At 41.1% G+C, this 23589-nt stretch overlaps 1 protein-coding gene across 5 annotated transcripts in view; it reads right to left on the reverse strand.

The window, feature by feature from the left end:
• The window catches only part of LYST (lysosomal trafficking regulator), a 175665-nt gene extending 153017 nt beyond the window's left edge, over window positions 1-22648 (reverse strand). For 4 of the 5 annotated variants that reach the window (XR_004346215.1, XR_004346213.1, XR_004346216.1 and 1 more), the window contains exon 1: window positions 22553-22648. The gene's annotated coding sequence lies outside the window, so the exon portion shown is untranslated. Of the gene's footprint in view, window positions 1-22320; window positions 22445-22552 lie in introns of those variants that run through there. The other variant, XR_004346214.1, reaches the window with a different exon arrangement.
• Between the last annotated feature and the right edge of the window lie 941 nt (window positions 22649-23589).

The raw sequence follows: 23589 nt of genomic DNA on the forward strand, positions 1-23589 counted from the left end.
ATGACTGTCTTACCTCCTAGGTCATGAGTTCCTTAAGGCCAGGAACTGTGTCTTATTACTTTTTGCACTTTATAACTATCATGCCAAATTTTAAATTCATCATCATTACAATTTTCACCTTCTAATACAACTATTGTTATAGTGACATAATAAGACTTGCTCCCAACAATATTACTAGAATTTTTATATTCTTAAAATTTGCCATAAATGAAAAGCATAATAACAAAATGCCTCTAATCATATAAATGACCTTCCCAGAAAAATAGCAGGTTTCACTTTCTCTAATTCAGTGACAGGTACAGTGTAAAATATAAATGCCCAAAACAAAACAAAACCTGACAATGTATTAGCTATAACCCCTAGTTTTATGTCATCAGAAATTTCATCAATATGCCATTTAATTAAACAAATGTTTATTGAGCATTCATTATACGCCAGCTACTATTTTTGACACTGACTATAGAGCAAAAATAAAATCCCTACCGTCATGGATTCTAGTGGGGTAGAGACAGAAAAAATAAACCCATTCTAATGTCAGGTAGTAGTACTAAGTGCTATGAAAACAAAGTAAAACAGAATAAGGGTACAGAGCGACAGGAATGCTACTTCAGATAGGGCTGGCGAGGAATGCCTGAAGATGTGATATCCGAGCAAAACCCTGAATGAAGTAAGAAAACAGCCCGTGTGAGTATCCGGGGAAAGAGTATTCCAGGGCTCTGAGATTAGTGTATGTTTGATGCACTGGATACTGAGTGAAGAGAAGAAAGAGAGAAGTTAAACATTACCACAAAAGTGAGAAAAGCCTCTCGCTCCTACTTCTCAGGGACTGAAGTCAGATGTAGAAAGAAGAAACAGGAGTGTTCCTCTGGAACTCTCGTGAGGAATGGAAGCCTCCTTCCTGCCCACCCTCCTTTCCTTGCCCACCCCCCCCCCCCAAAAAAAAAGAGACAGAATAGCGCAGTTCACGGACAGGTAAGACTAGTTGGGAGGGAAAATAAAGTTCGCCTTTAGCTATGTCAAGTTTGATGGGTCTCTCAGGAAGCAAGTAAAAGATATCAAGCAGGCAGCTGGATATACCAAACTGGGAGGATGGGACTGGTGAGTCAGCTTGGGAGTTATCAGCATATAGATGCAGTTTAATGAGACCAGATGGATGAAACAACCCAGAGCAGTGCTGTCTGGCAGAACTTCCTGCAATGATGGGGACTGTGCCTAGTGGCTATGGTATTGAACAGTGGGGACCCAGAGAATGAGTGTAAGTGGGGCAGAGAAGAGGTTCTAGGACTGAGCCCTGGGGTTAACACCACTGACTCAGGGAGATTCCAGCATAGGAGACCAGGAAGAAATAACATGTGAGGCGGGAAAAAAAAATCAGGAGTGGTCCTTCCCAGAAACCAGGGGAGGAAAACTTGAAACAGGAAAGATTGATCAACTGTGTCAAATATCGCTGAGAGGCTGAGTAAGATGGAAACTGGGAACTGACCGCTGGATTCAGCAACACTGAAGTTACAGACAACCGTGTCCAAGAGTGGCCTCAGTGGAGTCGCAAAGAGTGGTGAAGAAATGGAGGCAAGGGGTCTAGAAAACTCCTTAGAGAAGCTCTGCCCAAAAGGGTAGCAAGGAAATGGGTGATAGCTTGAAAGGGACATTAGATAGGGGAGTTGTTGTTGGCTATTTCTTTTTTTTTTTTTTAAGAAAAAAAGATATAACAGCATGTTTGGAAGCTGAGATATCATAGCATGTTTGTACAGCATGTTTCTCCAACAGAGAAAGGAAAATAGATGAAAAACTAGAATGAGAGGAGATAATACCAGGGCCAATGAGGAGGCAAAATGAAGAGGATCCAACGTGCAAGTGGAAGCAACAGTGACAGTTCATCCGACGGAGTAAGAAGCATGACAGAGTTCATGAGTACAGATGCAGGAAGACTCGTGTATCTGGCAGTGGGAGGACCAAGATTTGGAGGCTTCTGTCTTCTCAGTGAAATAAACCACAAGTTTACCAGCTGAGAGTCAGAAGTGGGAGGTGTTTTAATCTGATGAGTGGAACAGGGTCAAAACTGCAGCCCCTAAAAGATTTCCCACATGGCTGCCAGTTAGTAACTAAGATCAAGTTCCGCTGTTCAGTAACTGTACCCATACTATAGTCCCACTCTCCATTGTGTCCCCAAGAACAGAATGATAGAACAGATGATGTCAAACACCTTGTGGAAATCTACGTATGTTACAGCTACAGCACTTTCCTGATGTGTATCTGGACATCCCCATCAAAAGTAGAAACTGGGTGATCTGCATGAATTAGTTTTAGAGAATCCCCTTAACCTTTACTGCCCATCTAGTCCTTCTGTAAACGTTTGCAAATCTTTTAAAATGATCGCTAGAATCTTTTGTGAAGGTAACTTCAAACTCACTAAAATCTATGGAATCTACACTCTTTTTTATAATTTTGGAACTTTATTCCTCCACAGTCTTCTGAAAATTTTCAAATTTACCATAATAACTCAGCAATGACATTAACAAATTTTCTCAGAACCTGAACCTGGGATGTGAATTCATTTAGAGCAACCAGAGATTCTGATACAATCTCCTCCTCACTCTTGGGCTTAAATTTTCTATTATTCATATTACTTCTACACTTATTAGTCTGTGTGTAGACCGTTCTTCGTGTCAGAGAAGACAGAAAGAAAACAGAAGTTGAGAAGTTTCATTTACTCTCTGTATCGGATTATAGGGTCAGTTTGTTTCAAGGAAGAATCTATTATTTGCCTGTTGTTTTCATCTTCTATATATAAAATGTAAAAAGGTCAGCCTTAACCTTTTTCAAAACCTCAGCTCATTATTTTCAGAGGGTTGTGTTCCTCTTTTATATATAAATAATTTTGTTTTTGTTATTTGTTTCATATCCTTCTTCTGCACGTTATTTTAAAATCTGAGTCCAATTGGCCACTTTACCTCTACCTTTCTTCACATATTGTTTCCAATTGTTCCATAAAGACCAGTCTATGGTCATCTTACAACCACTTTCCCTTCTAGAAACAGTATCCATGGCACCTTACCTATCTTTTCTTTGAACTTTAGGAACTCTGCATTTCCAATTCTCTATATTCCAGCTTTGCTTCATATTCTTCTTCCTGTTTATTATGTATTCATTTAGCTATCATTTACTAAACACTCCCTTTGTGCCAGGCATTAAGAATACACACTGTGAAAGCAGTCCCAGTCTCTGCCCCTCAGGAAGATCACGTTATGGTGGCAAAGGCAAACCAACACACAGGGTACTGCATACTGATAAGGTGCACTGAACCCAATCTGAGGAGTCAGGGAAGCTTCATGAAGGAGATAATCTTCAAGAAAAAGCAGAACAGGTAAAGGGAGACAAGGAGAGAAGAAAGGCATTACAGACAGGAAGAGAGGCTCAAGCCAAGTCCTTGGAAGAATTACAATAAGTTTGGTATCAAAAAGCAAAATGAGCAGCAGGAAAACAAGGATGGAGAGAATGGTGACCAAGGATAAATAAAAGGATTTATTGATGTGCTTGTAAACGTGAATTTCTGATGGTGTCAATTTCCTCAGCTATTTGAGATTCTCCAGCAGCATTCAGCTGCTTGGATCTAACAGGAGAGAATACAGATTGTATCACTGGTCTTGAAATGAGGGTTTTGGTGGGTGGAGGCAGCAGAAGCATTAAGTGGAAGGGAATCAGGGGTACAGGTGAAAGAACGATCCATATGGTCAAAATGTGTACAGGCTGGGTAGGGAAGAGAAAGACACCAGGCAAATGTTGACATACAGGTAATCAATCCCTATGAGAGAGAAGAACAGAGAATGTGCTACGGAAGATACTGGAATTCACAGATTTTTGAAGCAAGCAGTTCCAGATGATGACAACATCCAGAGTGTGACCCTGCAAGTCAGTGTCTGAGGTGAAGTGAAAGGTTACTGTAGCCAAGTAACCATGAAGCTAGTTTTCTGGACAATAGATCACTATAAGCTCTTGAAAGCTCCTTGATGACAGGGAATTTTTCTGTTGCATTTACTGCTAAATCTACAGCATCTAGAATAGTACGTGGCACAGAGAAGGCAATCATTTGAATGAATGACATGACTTTTCTCTCAGGATTCCCATTATGTTCACTGTCTAACTAAGCCCTCACAGTGGGTCAAAATTAGGCTCAGAGTATCAGCTCACCGATTATTTCCTTTACCTTCTGGAAATGAAATACTCAACAACATAAGTTTTGCTTTATTGAGTGAGACTTCCCACAGACATTTGGATAGCTGACTTTGATATTTTAGCTCTGATCTGCTTCTGTGATTAATTTCTGCAACCTATTATCCAAAAGGTCACAGAATTAAGCTTTCACCCTCAGTCTTGTGGATTTTCAAACATTTATTTTCTTGACATATAGAACGACTACACCTGCCCCTACACCAAGCCATTACTACATACATTCTTCACCTTTCGGCATTTGAAAAGACCTTGTCACTTCTGTGTTTTAATCAGTGCAACCAATGATATTACATTTACCATTGAAGATAAAATCTCAAGCTCAACAGGACTTCCCTGGTGGCGCAGTGGTTAAGAATCCGCCAGCCAGTGCAGGGGACATGGGTTCAATCCCTGGTCTGGGAAGATCCCACATGCCGCGGAGCAACTAAGCCCGTGCACCACAACTACTGAGCCTGTGCTCTAGAGGCCGCAAGCCACAACTACTGAGCCTGAGAGCCACAACTACTGAAGCCTACACGCCTAGAGCCTGTGCTCCACAACAAGAGAAGCCACTGCAATGAGAAGCCCACGCACCGCAATGAAGCGTAGCCCCCGCTCGCCGCAACTAGAGAAAAGCCCACGTGCAACGAAGACCCAACAAAGCTGTAAATAAATAAAATTTTTAAAAAATCTCAAGCTCAACAATATGGCAAGAAGTACTCCAAAGGTCACCAAGTTTCCTTCTCAAGAACTGTTAAATAACAAGTGGCCATGGTGATAAGAAGGGTGGAGTCCATTGTGCTACAGTTCACTTTTTCACTAATTCATCCATTCATTGATTCAACCAATATTTATTACTTATTCAATAAATATTTACAAGTCTGATTACTCATTCTATTTTTTTTAGTTTCTGAATCTGTTCTGAATAGTCAGATTGTCAACACTGTGACAGTGGTGAAAACAAAGGCGGCAGATTTGGAATCAAGCAATTACTAGCCAGTCACACAGAGGTGTGTGGAGTTTGGCTTCCTTTTCCATAAGATGTCCATCCCATACAGTTGCTATGTGGATCTTCGGAGATTATATGATATCAGTAAACATTCTTGGAATATGTTGTATGTAGTTCTATTTTAAATGCTTGGCACTAGCTGAGCATGTTCCAACAGAGAGTGCCATCTGGAGGAAGAAAAGATCACTACAACCTTTCCTCACAGACCAGTTAGCATGGAAATGTTAATGTTCTGCTTTATGATGATGTAGTTTCCAAGGAAACACTGAAAATAAAAGCAGAGGGTACCTGCATTTTTTTATCTTTTCCCTACCTTGTGACTTCTACAGAAAACAAGAAGTAAAAGGAAGAAAAGAAAAAAAGATTATTATAACAATGAAGTTTATTCTTATAGCCTGATTAAAAAGCGTATTTTTTTCTTATCAAACAGTGCCACCTGAAGCACTCAATTCCTAATCTTTCATCAAATGCCAAAAATCCTGGTACATTGTCTTTTAAAATAATACTATGTACTTGCCTAAATCTGTTAATTACAACAGTATCAGAGAAATTACCATTAGAAAGAATATTTTTCAGAAATGTACTACGTACCGAAGAGGAGAGTACTACAGATCACAGGATTATTGTGAGGCTTAAACAAAATAATGCACAGAATAATTAGTACTCAATGAATTCTGTTGAATCAGAATCTGTTACGATTTGAAGCAGCCTTCATGAAAATAAGGGTTGGTTCATATGGACTCTTAGCTATGCTAAATCCCATCTCTCCACAGTTCAATATACATTGATTAGAGACTAATTAATGACTTTCCCAAAGATCTCACACATTCTTTGCAACACATTACTAAAAATCAAAAAAACTTAGGAGGAGAAAAATGATAACACTATTTATACAATTTCATAAATGACACGAATAAAGGAATAAACATGAATAAGTTAGAAGCGTACATTTGCACAATGGCAGAAACTTTAGACATCATATTCTCCAACCCCACATTCTATAGGAAACAAAAACTGAAGCCAACAGGTTCAAGATCCCATGACAGTTGTCCTGGGAGTTATACGATATTTTTGGAGCTAATTAACTAGAACTAAAATAACCCAAGTTTAGAAGACACAGCCTTTTTCTTCTGTCAGGTCAATTAAAAATTAGACAGTGGGCAAAGAAGTTTCCTTAACACCAAATGCTATCTCTAAATGTTACCCAGAACCTTTACTCAAGTCCACTAGTTTGCAATCTGTACACCAGGAAGCAAGATTTTAAAATCTCGCTCTACACACTTTTGTAACCACAACACAGAGCCGTATGTTTGAAATACAGGAAACTTGTGTGGGAGAGGGGAGAAGATACTATGAACTGAGCTTGTTCAGATTAACAGAATTCTCTTTAAGGAATAAGCTAGTTAAGGCATATCGGTTGAATTAAATTATACAACATTTAAGCAAGCAAATGTCTGTTAATCTAGGCTTTACTCTGTAAATTTTTGGTCATACTACGTATGTTAACTAATAACCATCAGAATGATTCCCAACTACAGACTTAAGACAGAAAGTTTATTAGGATACTATTTACATACCAAAATTTTTTTTCTTCTTGCAAGTAGCTTGTTTTCTTTTTTTCAATTGAAGTATAGTTGATTTACAACATTATATTAGTTTCAGGTGTATAGCATAGTGATTTAATATTTTTATAGATTATTCTCCATCTAAAGTTATTACAAAATAATGGCTATATTTTCCTGTGCTGTACAATATATCCTTGTTGCTTATCCATTTTATTATGCATATTTTTATTAATATAAGCATCTTAATCTATGTTATAGTAGATAAATATTGTCTTGAGAAAATTGAAGTAAAATTTGATAGTCATTGAATATGAAAAATTAAAATCTATTTTGTGGGCTTATTTTTTATAAAATTCTTGAAATTTAAAATGAGAGTTGGGGGGACTTCCCTGGCGGTCCAGTGGTTAAGACTTCCCCTTCTAATGCAGGGCGTGCGGGTTCGATCCCTGGTTGGGGAGCTAAGATCCCACATGCCTCGGGGCCAAAAAAAACGAAACAAAACATAAAACAGAAGCAATATTGTAACCAATTCAATAAAGACTTTCAAAATGGTCCACATCAAAAAAATAACTAAAATAAAATGAGAGTTAGGAAAGGATGTGACACTTTAACAAAGCTCTAAATTAAATAGCTGAATCAGAGATCTGTTAAAAACCACTTTAGCAATAAGGTAAATCTTTCTCGCACAATCCCGTAATTACTGCTAATTCACCATACTTGAGGAGGATGTTCAACTTCCATTTAATCAATAACTTCAACAGGAATTATAACAGTTGTTTTAGACTATAGCAGTTGTTTAGAGCTCAGGTCCTTCTTGACAAACACTGAACTTGATTTTCTGAATTCTGCTTTAAAGAATATCTGATTGGAAGTCAGGATGTCACACACATCCTTATGGAGTTTGGACTGTGGTCTCCAGCTCCTTAGATACTAATGTGGTATCATGAAAAAAAACGTGATTAAGGCTTTGAACTCCGCCAGACCCTACAGAGTCTGAGTAACTCCCCCAGACCCCCTGAGGAACTGAATTGACAGTTCCAATTTGGACTGCTAGCAACACAGCTGGCCGCACCCCCACCCCACCCCACCGCCGCCCAGTACCCTGTCAGGCAAGGGGAGAAGGTGTTCCTGCACCGCCAAGCCATCTGAGGTGGCTCTCTGACGGCCTGGGGCAAGGGCTCCGAAAGTAGGGTAGCAGCATGTGAGGCAAACAGTAGGCCAGTTAAGCTTGATGAGGTAATCGCGGCACCTCCCCAAACCTTCTTCCCGGGGTTCTCTTACCACGCCACTTCCAGGTATACTGTAGATTAAACAGCCTTATGGATATAAATCCCTCAGACAACGTTGTCTCTAAGGGCAAATCATTTACAGTCTGAATAACTATCTTAGACATGAACCTTTGGAACACAACCATTTATAAGAAGTAACTACCATCCTTAACGTTTTTTCAACTAACACTGAAGTAAGTAACAAGTTGACTGCCAGTAAAGGAAAACTGCCATGGAGCTTACATTTTATGAATTACTTGAGAATGAAAATCTATTAGAGAATCAACACACAGAGAGTTAAATGATCTTAGTACCTCCTCAGAATTTTATAGATAAGAACCCTAAGGCAGATGGAGGTTAAGAGATTTCCCAAAAGTCACAGGGCTTCACACCTGGGTCTTCAGATCCTGTCCAATGTTCTTCCTAATACTGCATGAAATTTTTGAGAGACTTCTCACAGCCCAACTATGTCTTTTAGAATGCTACCTGGCAGAGCATTTCAGTGATTAGGTCTGGCACTAAGTGCAACTGTAAGTAGGCAGTAACCCTGCCTGCCTGTCTGTCCTCCAGGCAATGTATCCTGCCACCCTAGTCTTCCACAGGTTCATGTTATCTTTTTCCATTTGTTTCCCCATTTCTCATTTACATCAAGAAGTGACCTGAAAAAAAGGAAAATTCTGCTCCTCCTAGAAAGAAGTATTTACATTTTAACAAGAAGTAACACCTTCAGCTCTAACCAGGATTGCAACATAAGAGAGGTGAAAGTTGGCTCTGACCTAGGTGTTCCATATTAAAAATATAGGACTATAGGCGGCCATCAAGCAAGCCACCGAGGATAAGAAAATAACTACAGTGTGATGGGGTGCACCATGGGAGGGGGGCAGGGGACTGGTCATTTTGGTTTGCTGGGTCATACTCCTTTCTTTGGTATGTTATTTGGTATATTCTAAGCTGACTGAGTTTTCTTCACACTGATGCTTGGAGAGAAGGTGTAAGGATTCTTTTCTCTTTAGGTTTGGCTTTTCATTATAAACTCTAAAGGGACTTCGCAGTGCAGAACGTTTGATGCAAGTCAATTCCAAAGGGTCTAGGGCGGGATGGGGAGAAAGGTCGTGTCCAACCGGACTCTGCCAGAAATGAATGCACGAATGATGAACGCCCAGGAATCTCTGGAAAGTAGATTGCTACCTAAGTTCTAGTCCCTTCCTAAAACCACTTAATAGGGTTCTATTACATAAACAGTAGGATTTTTATTCTCTTTACCTTGTCAGTTTACAACTGAATGAAATAAGTACACGTGCACTGCTTTCTGTCTCTGTTGCCAATGGCTTCTCAGCTGGCTGTAGCTTTCAACAAATTTCCCTAACCAAAACAGGACTTCTTCAGGGCTTGGGGGACAAAGTTCTTTTATCTCAGTCCTTGGGAGAGTTTTGTATGCAGTAGCCTGGCCCCAGGTGATAGGTTGGTTTGAAGCCTTTTTGTTTTTATTTCTGCTGTATCAAAGCCAAGAACCATCAAATGAATGACGAAAATGGAAGAATGAAAGGTGATTCAACCCTCTTCTTGATTTTGCTCCTCCATTCTCCAACAGAAAATGATAATTGGAGAACTTATAATCTCACTTGAAATCACTGCCTGGTTGTGAATGATTCTTAACTGCTCATTTTCCTTGGGAGCCCCTAGGTCTTTCTCACCTTAGAAAGCAGCCCAGGCCTGCCAGCCGAGTGCAAAGAAGCTGGAACAGCCGTGACCTTCCTTCTCTGTGCACCCACCTGCTGAGGCTGTTTCTGAAGTGCTCTCGGCTGGTGTGGGAGCTCGCTGCTCCTGGCACACGTGCCTTCCCCACTGTCCCTACACCTCCAAGCGCTCTTGCTGCCTATGGCTGATATGTCATGGAAGAAAGCAATGCACCGCCTGGGACACAACTTGAAAACACGTGGAAAGGAGAGCGGAAAGGACTTGGATCACATGAGGTCACGCTTCATGCCCTGATGGTTCAGAATTTTACACCTGTTTGTCCAACTTAGGTCTTGGTGGGAAAAGCAGAAAATTTAAAAATGTTTCGAGAAGCTTAAAAATATATATATAGGACCATGATAATCCTTAACTAGTAAATGTGGAAGAAAATGTTTATACTGTTCCTACTTTTATTCTGTATTATGCATTTAGGCTAAGTCAAGGTACAAAAATGTGTTGAATGAAATATTTCCAAATTATGTAGAATTGTGTAGGCTGTTCAAGTAAAACTCAATAAAATGATCTGGCGGGGGAAGGGTCAAAATCTAAGAAAGCAATGGCTCCAGAAAAGTGTACATACTATTTTTTTCACATTTCAGGAAGCTAACAAACACCACTGCCTGTTTCCCTCCCCTTCCCCAAACAGGTGAAGTCTTCGTTCTTGCTTTCCTTCACAGCTGCTTTGAAACCTGTGATTGGCCCAGAGAGGAGACGTCATCCTGGCTCCCTGTATGACAAAACTGGCCAGGAAATAAAGGAAACCCAGGCACAGTGTAGCAAGGCAGAATTTTAAAAGAAATTCTGAGGAAGTCACACCGAAATGTATCAAACGTAAGCCCTTCAACAAGCAGTTCATTTTCTCTAAACCAAACAAATTGGGCAACCAGATAACTCAGATGAACCTGTGTTTGATCCTGAGCACCATAAAAGAATGGAAATTCTCAGACATTGTGGTTATAGCAAGGCTGCACGAAAAGGAACTCTGAAGGCCCATCCCAGTAAAGCATCTCCCCTGGCTTTACATCCCTACTGGAAGGAATTGTGCTAGAAGTTTTATACTGAATAGTTCATCCATCTTCATAATAGATCTCTAGATTTTCACAGAATGATAATGATGATGATACACCTAACACCCACCAAGATTAACTACTACACAGCAGGCACTTCTGTAAGCACTCTCCTAGAGTGGCTGGTTTAATCCTCATAACAGTCTCGTAAGTACAAATATTGATCTATCCCTACTTGTCACGTGTTGGAAACTGAAGCACATGAGGTTAGGTAACTGCTCAAGGTCACAGAGCTTCAAGTGTCAGAGGCAGGATTCAGACCCAGGCCATCTCTCTGCACTCTGTATACAAACGTCTATTCTCCAAAACAGTGACTCCTACCCTCCATCAAACCAGCTCTTCCTTCCTCATTCCTATTTCAGTTAATGGCCTCTACCCAGTCACTTCGGAAAAAAGAAAAAAACCAAAACAAAAACAGAATAGCACTTCATCCGGGGCCTAGTCAATTCTTCCTCTTGACAGCTTGCTGGCTCACCTCTGCATCTGTTACTTGCTATCTCTATGACCCTGGGTACTTGACTTCCTCTAAGTCTCAGTTTCTTATCTATAAAACTGAGTTCCTAAGGGCACCTCAAGTTGTTGTGAATATTAAAACTAAATGAGACAGCGCTGGGCCCGGCAGAGTGTCGGAAGATCAATAATTAGTAGCTATTATGGTCATGATCTTGAGTCTGGTCCTTCCCCTCTAAACTTACGCTTAAGCATTCTCCGGTCCTCATCTCTCTCACTTGCCATACCAGCAACCTCTTATTTGGTCACCCTGTCTGGTCTATTTTCCATTCACTTCAAATTCTACAACTGCTAAAAATGTCAGCCACATTCCTTAAAAATCATAAATGACACTCCAATTCCTAGGGAATAAGATCCCGACTCCTTATCATCATGCTATGGGATTCCCTCCCCCATCTAACCTTTTTAATCTCTCAACACATCCCAAAACACACTGCACTACCCCATAACTCCTCCTAAGGGTACACGCTTTCTCAACACCATTTCACTGTTGTTGCTGTTGTTTTTTTTTAAATCATGTTGCTGCTGCTACAGAAATTCCCATTAATTCCCAATTACTTTTCTACATGCCTTAATCCTAGGACTCACCATATTGTATTACAGAATTATATTGTTTCTTTCAAAGCTAGATTATACTTTCCTTAAGAAGGGAAATCAGGTCTTATTTGTTTAAAAAAAAAATCATTTGTGCCTGACACTGTCACAAATGGGAAGAGCTCAATAAATAAAAACAAATTCATTTAATACTAACTTTGATAGGAAGCATTTTGTTATTCAAATCCCTTTAGGAAATATTCCCACAGCTAAAGCATGGAGAAATAAACAGGCACGTTTACAAAAGTCTTTCTCCATTCCACAGCAAGAATTTGATGTATTAAGGAAAGTGCTACAGAAACACCTAAAAACCTTACCAAAATTTTTTGATATTAAAAACAAAAAACTTCAGCAATAAAATCTTGGATGTTTATTCTTCCTATGTTAAAGAGTATAATTCAGAGTTTACAGTTTCAAAATTCTTTCAAATCAGTAGTAGACATGATGGTTTTCCATACCTCCCAAAGAAACACTAAAAAACATCTTGGAACCTTATCCTAAATGTGAAATGAAAAAATAAAAAATAATTTATAGAGCAACATCATAATGATCAACAGTTTTTAATATATACTTTGCATATGGTAAAAGAGTCTGCAAAATAAGTTTTAGAAATACTGAACATAGATATTTACAAGCTTTAAAGACCCCTTGCAAACATACATAGTACTAGTTTCCTCATTCCTCTGTAATTCTTACAGACACAATGAAAATTCGCTTCCCTTCTAAAAAAAAGATTTAGTTGAGGCAATTATAGACAAATGTGTTTACTGTTACAAAACATTTCACATCAAGAAAAATAACAGTGAGACCAAACTGAGATCCAGTTGTTTCATCTATTGTTCTCTAACCACTCATGAAGATAGATAGACAGCAGGAAAGAAAGGCACAGGGGTTGGGAGTGATGGAGAACAGAAATAAAACAGGAATATGTACTAAACACTTCCTGAGTGAATGCATTTCAAATTCAACCTGCACTTAATATTTTTTTCGACCACACTGGTATCATTACAATCTAGTTTCTATCACTGTGATCTATATGTAGACACGTGCAAAGAAAATGGTTAAAGTTATAAATAAACTACACACTAGAAACCAAACCCTTCTGTTTTCCATGTTGTATAAGGCATCTTTTGGCTATGGGATTACTTTCTCAAAATGCATTAAAATGTTCAAGAAATTGGTGGTATAGGAGAAAGAATACTAGACTAAAAGTCAAGAGACTTTTGGTTTTCTGTTTTGCCTCAAACTCTTTAGCATCTCAGGCAAAGTGCTTAACCTTTCTGATCCCCATTCTTCTTATACATATTTAAACAAAAACAAAAGTAGATGATCTCTAAACATTTTTTAGGCTATGGACTTTTGTGACAGTACAACAGTCAGAAAATAGCAATATAGTAATAGTCATACAGTAATAGTAAACATCAAGATTAATTTAGGATTAAAATTACACATTCTAAATGTTTCCTTAAACTGTACGTAATCAGGTTTTGTCAAAACCACTGCGATTTTATTTTAAAAAAATAAGGTGTAGAAAAAAATAAATATATTTCAGTAGTGTGGAACGTATGACTTTAGAAATATTCTCCAAAATATTTAAATAAAGCTAACGGAAAAGCAAGAACAGTTATCAGCATTACTGTCTTTGGAAGCATCATTAAGAGGAAATCCAGAAAATGGCAAAGGATTTTAATCTTTAATAGACTAAAATAAAATCATAGTGCATTAAAGGTTCAGATAAGCAAATATCAAAAAGCAGTGTAAGAGTGAGCTGATGAATATACAGCTGTCCTACAATTCACAGCAGTAAAATCTCCTTTTACCATTGGTGAGGATACACTGAATTTTGTACTTCAATGAATGAATACCCAGAAGCAATAACAATGAATGCACTTTATGAACTGATAAACATGTTTTGTTGGCCTTTCGAATAAAGCACATAGTTATAATAAAGGAGGAAATCATTCTCACCATTGTTTTAATTTTATACTCATCTAAACTTTGTATAATAATTATACTGTTGAAATAATATCTATGCAATTACGACTATTACTCTTCCATCTAAGGAACCAAGACAAGTGAACTACAAAACTTAATAAGAATTTCACTGCAGCAAATCACATTTTGATCAGAGCAATTTTAAAGAGGGAAGAGAAAGGAAAAAATTAATATACTATTATTGCTCTTTAAAAGTTCATAATATAAAACAAGCATATAGATTGGAATTCACTTTTGCTAAACAGAAATTACCAAGAGCAGTGAATTCAGCCAAGAAACAAATGCTACCACAACAGAAAACATAAGTATATTTAACCAGAAAATATTTCCAATGTACAAAGACACAGTTAACTTTTAAAAAGAAGGAGTATAAGGACAAATCCCTAGAAAATAGCAAACCCAGCCCAACAACAATCTTGGTGGTGGAACATGGTTAAACCATTCCAAAAAAACAGGCTTAAAAGTAGAGGAAAAGGGACTTCCCTGGTGGTCCAGTGGTCAAGACTCCATGCTGCCAATGCAGGGGGTCCGGGTTCGATCCCTGGTTAGGGAACTGGATCCCACATGCCGCAACTAAAGATCCTGCATGCCACAACTAAAGATCCTGCATGCTACAACTAAAGATCCTGTGTGCTGCAACTAAAGATCCCTCATGCCACAACTAAGACCCGGCACAGCCAAATAAATAAATATAAAATAAAAATTAAAGTCTTAAAAAAAAAAAGTAGTGGAAAAAACAGAATCCTAGAGTTAGTCCACAACCTAGATGTCACTTTCCAATATTTCACCCAAATTAGGACTTTGATCCCTTCAATAAACACTCCCCACCCAGTCCAGTTTCTGACAGATTATAGTCATTATGAAGTTTGTCTTTCTTGATCTAAAATGTTTCTTCCTCTTACTTTCACTCTTTTGATTACTACAAAATTACTGACTAGACAATATTAGGAGGCACAGCTTGGACTTCCATCTCCTTCTCAGTTTTTAACCCCTCATCTCCTTTGGCTTCTTCACTGCCTACATTTAAAAAAGAAAAAAATCATGTTGACACCTTCCTCTTTCAAGATTACTCAGGGTAATCTGCACTGGAAGTAGTCTTCTCCCTTCCCCTCCACCCCTCTGTGCACTGCAGTCTGGCTTTTGCCCACACTGCTGTACCGGAACTACTCAAGTCAAGACCAATCCAACAGATATGTTCCAGTCCTTATCTCATTTGACCTCTCTGAGGAACATGAAGCATATGAGACTATTAATCATTCACTTCTTTTCTTCTTTAATATTTGTTTATTTATCTAGGCTGTGGTGGGTCTTAATTGTGGCACGCGGTCTTCTTAGTTGCGGCATGCGTGCAGGATCTAGTTCCCTGACCAGGGATCAAACCCAGGCCCCCTGCATTGGGAGCACGAAGTCTTAACCACTGGACCACCAGGGAAGTCCCAATCACTCACTTCTTAAATCTCTCTTCTCTCGACTTGGAAGATGCCAAATCTCTTTTAGTTTTCCTCCTGCCCCTCCGACAACTCCTTCTGTCTCCTTGGCTGGATGCTTCTTTGCCAGCTCCTTCACGTAGGTGAGCCTCTGCATTTTCCCCTCTGCCTCACTTCCCTTTGCGTTCTGTGACAATATCATCCACTTCTAAGGTTTCAGGTACCATCTATATACTAATGGCCTCCAAATTTTCATCTAGAGATGAATTCATAACTTCCTTCAGACCCTTAGAGAACAAGGCATGCCCAGAGCATTTTGGAGCAGTATTATGGGGCTAGAGAATAATCTTAGGCTAGTAAGCTCCATTCACATCTCTCAAATTTAAGGCTCAATTCATTCCTTCTCAACATCCACAACCCCTTTCCAGGGTGACAGGTCCTCTGGTTACCCATGACTGATATGATTAAACATCTCTATTTGCCCAGGACAGTCCTAGTTTATGCTTCTTGTCCCAGAGTAATTATTAATGACATTCTTTTCATTTTCGAAATAACACCTGTTTGGTCAATACATTATATAATCACCCTACCTGCCACCATCCTTTCTGATTTTTCATGCACAGCTAGCTGAGTCCTCCCCCTACCCCTGAATTCTTTACTCCCTTACCATTAGGATCCCTAGTTCTGTTGCTATGAAACCTCCCTATATCCTCTACCTTCACACAGGAAGGTCACTTCATCTCCTCCTCTTAATAAACCCCTATACACACCCAGATCCCAGGCCAGAGGACAAGTCAATACTATCCTGGCTTCCCAAGGTGGTTTGCACATTATTATTATCCCATTTCATCCACCTTTAATGTTATATTATAACCATATTTAAAGTTAACACAACTGACCTTTGAGTCATGCATCTCCATTTACTGAGAATTTTGTCATACAACTCTTATCTTCCTCTGCACACAAGATCTGTTATTCTGGGGGCTTCACTATCCATAAGAAAAATTAATGTCAACACACTAGGATTTAGAGCATTCTGACTTCCTTTCCTTCAGTGACCCCTACTTTGCAGAAGGCCGGCATGGTTTCAATAGCTGGGCATAAGGGCTACGGGGCTAGAAAGACTCAGGTACTTCCTGTGTGCCTTGGGGAAAATTACTTAACCTCACTGAGCCCCAGTTTCCTCATTTGTAAAATGAAGCTCCTAATATGTACCTCACAGGATGGTTGTGAAAAGTAAGTATGATAACCTACGGGAAGCATTCAGTACAGTGACTAGTATAGAGTACTCAATAAACAGTAGCTTTTATTAATATTACTATTGTTGTAATTAGCACTATTGATCTTAGCTGCTCACCACCATCGGTCATACTTTGGCCCTTATCATCACCTGCAATTGCTCCAACTCCAGAATCTTAAATTTAGGACTCTCACATCACATTTTTCTGTCTCTAGTTCTCCTTCACTTCCATTAATCCTGCAGCTTACTCACTGGGATTCTTCATCCTCTTCATTCTCCACATTCATCAGCTCTGTCTTGGCTTCGCTTTCTTCCTTAATCAAGCAGGATACCTAAGGTTCAGCCCTTCGATTGACCACCTCACTACCACCCGCAGTCCCCTGACTTCACAGCACCCCGGCCCAAGTCCTCCATCATACCTTCCCTTCCAATCCCCTTCCAGGTTCAGCCTATTTGCCTTCTGCTGTGTTATGCGGAGCTGCTGGAGAAAACTGCTTCAGCACTCACAGCTTCTTCCTACATTTGTGACTGCAGGGGTGTTAAACAGTATCAGCAATTAGGTCACTGATCCCTGGCCAAGGCCGTTTTCCAATCACAACGGTAAGTTTTCTTTTCCCCTCAAAATTACACCGATCCACGCTCTTCCTTCTCAATCTCAGCAGATAACCTTGCTTCACAGAGACAACTGATGCTATCCTGGATACTTATCTATAAATCTGTATCCGTATCTACTCCCTATTTCCTTTTCCTTTTTTTAAAGGAATATGCGTCACGGCTTTTCTTCGGGATATTAACCCTTTCACCTGTGCTCCTGTTGCCGATCCTTCCACTTCCTCTGAGATTATGTCTAATTACCTTCCTTCTCTTGTGACTTCAATTTTCTCACCTCTTCAATGGCCCCCTTCCTTCAGTCCACTAAAGTATCCTTATCTCTTCCATTTTTAAAGAAAAACAAACCTTCCCTGATCACACCTCCCCACTCAAGCTTCTATCCACTGTCCTCCCTTCTTTACCAAAGTATTTGAAAGAATGTATTTACTGAATGAAGACTTTTTTAATTTGGTTCAGACTTCTCTCCTGAGCTCCAGACCTACATATGTTAAAATTTTTAATTATATGTGACTCATTCCAGAATCAGTTCCAAGAAAGAAAACAGCTACTTCCACCAAACTGATGTGAACTGATGAATTTCACGTCTCCCCATCTACTCCTCCACTTCTTTTTTTATTTATTTTTATGAATTTATTTATGAATTTATTTATTTTTGGCTGCATTGGGTCTTTGTTGCTGCGCACGGACTTTCGCCAGTCGCGGCGAGCGGGGGCTACTCTTCGTTGTGGTGCACGGGCTTCTCACTGTGGTGGCTTCTCTTATTGCGGAGCATGGGCTCTAGGCATGCGGGCTTCAGTAGTTGTGGCACACAGGCTCAGTAGTTGTGGTGCACGGGCTTAGTTTCTCCATGGCACGTGGGACCTTCTCGGACCAGGGCTCAAATCCGAGTCCCCTGCATTGGCAGGCAGATTCTTAACCACTGCACCACCAGGGAAGCCCCATTTGTATTTTTAGAATTAAGATCAATTACCAGCATCACCATTCCCTCAGACAATCTAGAATCCTTAAAGCCCACTTTGATTCCTCCCTCAACTTTCCCCCATATCTAAGCAAGTCCTTTCTAAAATCTCCCATATCTGTCCCTTTTGTGTCTCCCCAGGACTCTTACTGTTGAGGCTCTCCTCACCTAACAGTACTTCACAGGGGGGGATGACGTGAGGGTTAAATGAGATGATAAATGGGAATGCACTCTGTAAGATGTGAGGTGCTTACAAAGATTATTTAATATTATTATACCTTTGGCAAAGTGAGCATGAGGTTAGTGTAATATGACGTGTTCTTTAAAAACCAACTCTGCATCTTAGTGATCAGTTCTTTTTTTTCTAATCACAAAGCATCTGTTTGGCAATCTGGTCTACAATTTTTCTAGGAATCAGTCAGTGTCAAGATGTTTAATGTATAGCTTCTGGGCTTCACCTCCCCACACATTTTTTAATTTAAAATATGCAATTCTTCAGGTTTCTGGCAAAAATCTTCTATTCTCCTTACTTTTTAAAGACAAGTGGCAGTAGCTGTAGAAGTACGTGTAGTACTCCACCTTATCATTCATCATCTATTTCTTCCACTCTTCTCAAATGGCTAGAAGTTCTCTTATTTCCTGATCTATCTTGAGTTTCAACTTCAAAGAATTGCATTTGAATGGAATAATGACTAGACCTTTGGAAAATTGTTTGATTCCTTTCTTGGCTAATTAAAATGGTTACACTTTAAGTATTACTCTTTCATATTATTGGATAAGATTTTTCTTTGTTTTTGTTTTCCTCTTCCCAGAAGTTAGATTTGGAGAGCATTCAAAATTTCCAAATATCTCAATTACTGTAAAACAAAGTCAGGAGAATTAAGAGGCACAGGACAAACACTGCTGAGAAGCAATAGCAGAAGAAAGTAGTATCAAAGAGAATATAGCATCCCTATCAACTCTAAGATCGGTTTATAGCTATTTATCTAACAGATTTTTATATACTTTCATGACACATTTAGGTTACAACTCCATTTAAAAATATTAGCATATTACCTGGTTTCTTAAAATGTAAGGGGCAGCCTTAAATTCTAAGAGCATGATATATTTTCCATACAAGTTTTACAGGTCAAATTCTATTGCTCCAAATACTGCATAATTTGATGAAAAAGATCTCCATTTAACATGTGATGGCCCATTTCTTTCAAGCCATCTTTAATGAAACAGAAGAATTAGGATAATCCCTGTATATTACTGACTATTAGTAAACTATTAAAAATATAGGTCACTACCATTGTAATTTTGCAAATGGCCAAGTGAAGCTACATTTGATAACAAGATTTCTGAGGCTTAAAAAAAAGTTCTTGAACTTAAGCCAGGCATCTAAATATAATTGAGAAAAAGATTAATCAGATGAAGGTGTTCAAGTTAGATACAACACTCTGAAATTCTGGATTATATGGCTTTCTCTGCAAATGAAACTAACAAACAGATGCTCTAAGTGCAAGCAAATAAAAGCAAAGCTACATTTGGTGAAAAAAATGATTAGGCTGGTCCAAATGGCTAAAAAGAAAATGAGCGTGAGAAAAAGTTGGGAGTTCATGGTTGAAAATATTAAACCCCTGTTACAGTCAGGATAACATAAAAAGTGTCTTAAATACAAAGTCACTAGTGTCTACTACTAATCTCCACTTGGAGTCTAATTTCATTATTTTCTTACCAACTCCTAACCTTCTCCCCACCAAACTGCTCCTCTCATAAACCCCATCTCGGTATATGTCTACTCCATCTTTCTACTTGCTCAGGACAAAAATTTTGGTGTCCTTTAAGTCTCCTGTTGACCCTACCCTCAATTTGTCTAGAAATCAACCACTCCACCAATTCCTCTCTGGTCCCAGGTACATCCTCTCTGGCCTGGACTGCAGCAAGCGTCCTGGAATTGATATCCCTGCTTCTGCCCAACCCCTCACCCTACCCCAGACAAAATCTATTCTCCATCCAGCCACCAGAGTGACCCTTTTAAAAGGCAAGTCTGATTATATCCCTTCTCTATTCAGAAGTGTGAGCCCCCTTCTCACTCAGAGTGGAAGCCCAAGTCCTTACACAATCTGATTCCCCATTCCCACTTACCGCTCTCCTTCATTTCTGCGACTCTTACTTTGCTCACTCCACCACAGCCAAATCAGCCTCTCTGCTGTCCTCAAATGTGCCCAGTCCACTCCTGCCTCTAAGCTTTTTGCAAGTGCCTTTCTTTCTGCTTGAACACTCTTCCCTCAGAGAGGTGCATGGATTACCCTCTCACTTCCCTTTGATCTTGGGCTCAAATGTCATCTTCCCTAGGAAGTTTTACCTGGCTACCTCTAGTTAAAACTGCAAGTCACGGGGGCTTCCGCTTGTGCCCCGGTCCGGGAGGATCCCACATGCCGTGGAGCGGCTGGGCCCGTGAGCCATGGCCGCTGAGCCTGTGCGTCCGGAGCCTGTGCTCCGCAGCGGGAGAGGCCACAGCAGTGAGAGGCCCGCGTACCGCAAAAAAAAAAAAAAAAACTGCAAGTCTCACAGAGGACAGATTTGTGGTTGCCAAGGCGGAGGGCATGGAGTGGGAGTTTGGGATTAGCAGATGTAAGCTATTATATGGAATGGATAAACAACAAGGTCCTACTGTAGGGCACAGAGAAATATATTCAGTATCCTATGATAAACCACAATGGAAAAGAATATTTAAAAAAAAGAATGTGTGTGTGTATATATATATATGTGTATATAAATAACTGAATCACTTTGCTGTATAGCAGAAATTAATACAACATTGTAAATCAACTATCAAAATATACTTCAATAAAATAAAACTGCAAGTCTCTCCGTCTTCCCTGCTTTTTCTCCATAGTCCTTAACACCATCTGACATAGCACATATTTTGTTTATCATCTGCGATTCCCCACTAATGTAAGCTCCGTGTAGGAGGGGATATTTATGTTTAGGAAACTGTCTTGTACACCGTAGGTGCTCAAAAAATATTTACTATATTCATATACAATTTTATAGTTTACAAATTGTTTTCATGTAAATTAAATAATATAGTAACTCATTATCTCCTTATGCTCCCCCCCTTTTCCAAATTCTCCAATCTTTGCAGTAATATGGATGACAACAAAGAGCTATCAGAAAAGAAAAGTTGCTGGCTACTTGCAAAGCTCTTTAAAACAGATCCCCCGTATTAATTAACTACATTTATAAAATGAAAGCTCAGAGTCAACATCTTTATTAGCATAAGGTTCCTGGGTATGGAAGTTTAAAGTAACAGAGGAGAATAGCCAAGGATCACCAGGAAGACAAGCCCAATTCAGTTTGTCCTATCAGTCTGCTCAACAAACCCTAAGGAAAGTGCAGGCTGAATTCAATATTCGAGGAAACACTGAATTCAATCAACCCCGATGTATTCAACACGAGATTCAACTCCCTTAAAATGTTCTATCTGCTTGAAGCTACCTCATCAACTACCAAGTGCTGTCACTGGGTGTGTATGGTCTGCTGAGCATATAGGGAATAGTTTTGTTTTGTTTAACCTGGTAAGACTCAGAGCTAGGAAGCGTTTTTTAAAGCCTCTGAGCTTACCCACTCCGCCACTAAGCAACCCGTTGGCCTCCACCCTGTGGTGCCGGGGTCTCCCTGGGTTATTTCCCGTACAGTTTAATCCCACCAGAGGCCAACGGGCATCTCAGCCAAGGCTCCAATGATGCCCGGGACAGACGGCAGATGTCTCAGAGGATCCTCTGGAGAGTCTCTCGCCCGGGCAAGGGGTGTTACAGGCAGGAGAAAAGCAGCGGACCAAGGCGCACGGGGGAGATGACAGGTGGGCGAGCAACCGCCGGGCAAGATCGTAAAGAGCGACCCGCAGGGTGGTGGCGCGGAAACTGTCAACTCCAGCCGTCAACCTGCCAGTGTGGGCCCGGCCGGGGTGCAGGTTGTGCCGCGGCACAGGATAATAAATACAATCGAGATCGCAGCAAATCGCCGCCAGCCCGCTTAACCTCCGCCCTCCAAGCGCCAGGAAATAAAGTTAGTGGCTGGTGGGCGCGCGCCCACCGCAAAGGTCCGGAGAGGCCGGGCAGTGCTCCTGCCCGCGGCTCACCTGCTGTCAGAGGCGGCCCGGGCACGGCAGGGAGACGTCCCGGAGCCGGATAGAAACCCCGGGCCGGCGCGTCGGGCCGAGTACCCCTCGCGCTCAGCCCGGCCGCCGCGACCCCCATCCCGGGCTGACTGCTAGCCGCCCCCCGCGCCAACCGCCTTCCGTCCAGGCCACCTATTGGGTCCGGAACCCCTAGCCCTCTGCCGGCATCGCCGGGCCCGGGGGCCGCCTTTACCTGCTCCCTGGCCTCCGTCGCCGCCGCACGCTCCGCCTCACCGGGAAAACCCCGAGTCGTAGCCGCTGTCCCTGCCAACGCCGCCGCAAACTCCCCACCCCCGCCCCCTCAGGTAACCCAGGAAACCGGGAACACCACCCCCTCCCTCCCCCCGTCCGGCCCCAGACCCGCTCTCCTGCGCCTGCGCACTTGCCCGCCGGATGCGTCCCGAGCCCCGCCCCTCGCCGGTAGGGCAGCGCCAGCGTCGCAGGCGTGACACGTAGAGCACGGGAGCCAATGAAGAAGGGAGGAGGGCGGGCCGAGCCACTGGGCTGGGGCCGCGGGGTTCCTCCCCGCGCGGGGGAGGCTCTCCTGGTTCTCACTCTCCCAGGGGCTCGCGAGGCGGCTGCGTCGCCCCCTAGGGTGAGCCTGCACAATTTGAAAAGCATCAAACACATGCGCAGCGTCCTCTCTCTCTGTTCAACACCGACTGTCATCCAGTTCCCCTTGTGTGGCTCCGGAGGATGGGGGTAGAAGAAATACGGGAAGGGGTCGCGAGAGGGAGAAAGGGTTACCCGCGAGGAACCCTGCCCTTCCTTTGGGGCTGGAAAAAAAACAGTTTACAAAGGTTACTGTAGGCTTCTTACAAAACCGGAAAGAGGTTTACGAAGCTACCCTAGAATTAATTCAGCGCAAAGGTGTATGTTTCAACTTAGCCCTTTTAAAACACAGTTGTAGGCAGCGTGGGCTGTCAACATTGTATGTCTTATAACAGCAGTGCCTCCAGAGGGCGGGAACCCTAGGTTACCTATAAGGATGTTTTAGCTGCATCTTTGACTGTCAGGTCCAGCACACGGCTGACAGACTTCTGATGCCGGCAGTTTGACATATTAGCGGACAACCCTCGTCACCACCCAGTCACTGAGGCTGGCCTTGCGGTGGAATGTCAAAGGTACTGGGAAAGCGCTTGGGCTTTGAGGTCTGAGGGTCGGAGTTTCAAGTCCTACCTAATACAAAGTACAGCTGACCTTTGAACAAGAGGGAAGTTGTTAGGGGCA

This window comes from Phocoena sinus, chromosome 16, assembly GCF_008692025.1.
Source record: "Phocoena sinus isolate mPhoSin1 chromosome 16, mPhoSin1.pri, whole genome shotgun sequence".
Classification (NCBI taxonomy): domain Eukaryota; kingdom Metazoa; phylum Chordata; class Mammalia; order Artiodactyla; family Phocoenidae; genus Phocoena; species Phocoena sinus.